This window comes from Octodon degus, unplaced genomic scaffold, assembly GCF_000260255.1.
Source record: "Octodon degus isolate 3935 unplaced genomic scaffold, OctDeg1.0 scaffold00160, whole genome shotgun sequence".
Classification (NCBI taxonomy): Eukaryota; Metazoa; Chordata; class Mammalia; order Rodentia; family Octodontidae; genus Octodon; species Octodon degus.
Genome location: NW_004524736.1, coordinates 6,521,806 through 6,524,194, shown reverse-complemented (window position 1 = coordinate 6,524,194; position 2,389 = coordinate 6,521,806). Strand labels below are relative to the sequence as shown.

The 2,389-nt window shown below is 37.9% G+C and overlaps 1 pseudogene; it reads right to left on the bottom strand.

Annotated features, from left to right (window-relative positions):
- The window catches only part of LOC101586056, a 7,620-nt pseudogene extending 5,875 nt beyond the window's left edge, over positions 1–1,745 (bottom strand).
- Between the last annotated feature and the right edge of the window lie 644 nt (positions 1,746–2,389).

Genomic DNA, 2,389 nt, shown 5'->3' with positions numbered 1-2,389 from the left:
CCAGCCCCGCCCCCTGGTGGGCTGAGCTGGACACACACACACACACACACACACGCACACAATAAATGTAAAAAAATAAATATAATAATAAAATAAATACATAAATTTAATATCACGCCAAAGCCAGACAGACATGCATGAGTGTCAGTTTCAGAGACTACCTGAAGATTCTAAACCACCAGTGCTCAAAAATTAAGGTCTTTGGGGCCGGGGAGAAGGCTCAGTAGAATAAGGGCTTCCCTTGCAAGCTCAAGGGCCTGAGTTCAATCCCCAGTTCTGCCAAAAAATGAGTAAATTAAATAAATAAAGGTCATTTAGATCTTTTGCAGATGAGAGTGAGGTCCAGAGAGTAGAGCGGAGGAATAGAAAATTTAGATATGTTAAGCCCATGCGCCTACACTCTAAGATGCATGTAAACATTATGTACTGCAAATATGAACTAAAAAGAAGTTGGGGGAGAAGAAAAAGATCTTTCAGCAGGCCTGGAGAACAGGTGTTGGCATAATCAGTTCCCAGGACTGCAAAGGGAAGTGGGCGTGCCCAGAAAGGGAGCAGAAGAGCTCTTGGGACCTTCTACTGCCAGGCCTTCAGGAACACCCCCTCCCGGGACTGAGGAATCCCGGCTGGTGGTGACACTGCTGTTTCCAGCTATCTGGGGCATAAATTCTTTGAAAGTAAAACAAACTGCAGTGTTCTGAGAAACATGGTGCCATAAGATGCCAGAACAGAAGTAAGTTTAAACAAATTATTTAGAAAAGAGGCTGAGCAAAGATAGTCACTTAGCTATCTGATGTTGATAGAAAGCTGGTGTTAGAAACTTTACAAATATCCATCATCTGGTATGTTTCAGATGGCCCCCATGCAAGGAGAAAAAAAAAAAAAAACCACAACTGAGAGAAAAGTTTATTGTAAGGAATTCTTTATAGAGGGCATAGTTATTGTGGAGAATGCCTTTGTGTGTGTGTAGGTGTGTATTTAGAAACATGAGAGCCACACTATTTTGTAGCCAACTTCTTAAAAAAAAAAAAAAAAAACAAGTATAAGTCCTAAGGTTAAATTTATGCATTTTAAGTATACAATGAATAATTTTTTTCATAAATTTGCAGAATTGTGCAAGTATTGCCACCCTCTAGTCTTGGTACATTGCCACGGTCTTGCAGCCAGCTTCTTTCACTTTATATCCTGTGAGTATTTTTCTGCATCAACAAACTTTTATGGCTTCATGATACCCCATAATGTGCATATTTCCCATTGGTACCCATGCTGGGCCAAAGAGGCAATATATTTAACTTTTTTATTTATATTGCCAAATCTGTCTTCCAGAAAGATGGCACAGTTTCCTTCCCAGCAGCAGTATGTGACTGTCCTTACGTCTTCATACGAGTCGGGTTAGTTTGTTATTCTTTGCCAATCTGATAAGAGAAAAAAAATTTTTTTTTTTTTTTTTTTTGCTCAGAATGCCTTCAGGGCAAGTTTGGCTGGCTTGAGTTGTAGGGATCGAACCACAGCAACCTGAGGCAGACTGCTTTGTTGAAGCAGGCTCTTAAAGAGCTGAGCTAAGGGGCAGGCCCCCGAAAAATATTTTTTTAAACATACAAAAAAAAATCACCAAGGATCAATATCTTTCATATATCAGTTTGTTCTGTTTCTTCGAGGGATTTCCTGTTTTTCTTTTCAAATGTTTATCTTTTTTAACCTCTTTTAAAACCCCTCAAAGTCACTAATACTTACATATGAATTGCCATGTTTCCAAAAATTGTCTTTTAGCTATGTAAGTTTTTTAAAATTTTACCCATTGGGGGGCCTGCGGGTTAGCTTAGTCGGTTAAACACCTGCTTATGCAAATGCAGTCAGGCACAGCTCCATATGCCTTACAAGACCCGCCCTTAAGGCGGCCTGAGCCAGCCAAAAAAAAAAAAAAAAAAAAAAAATCCTTCCCAAAAAATTTACCCATAGATTGGGTAAAATGTGTATCTGTTATATGTATTGGAAATTTTTGTATCTACACACAAAATTAAAGCTCTTCCTACGGTGGGGATTAAGTGGCCAATAGAATAATGCAATCCCCTGGAAATAGGGAATTTGCATTGCCCCATGTCTTAACTTTTCAATTTTCTGAAGACTTCCTCAGAGCCTTACTTTCTAAAGTAGAAGTCTTAGAATTCAAAAAAGGGCACATGAATATTTTTAGCAAGCCTATGACATACAGACTACAAAATATATGGATTCATTAATAAAAGTAAAGTACATTCACTCAAAAAATAGTTATTAGAAAAAAAACTAGTTATTAGGCATCTACATGTCAAGTGCAATTGCTGGTATTAGAGATTTAATGCCAAGCATGGTAGATCCTACTATACAAAAGCAGTTTATTTTATAACTTTTTTTT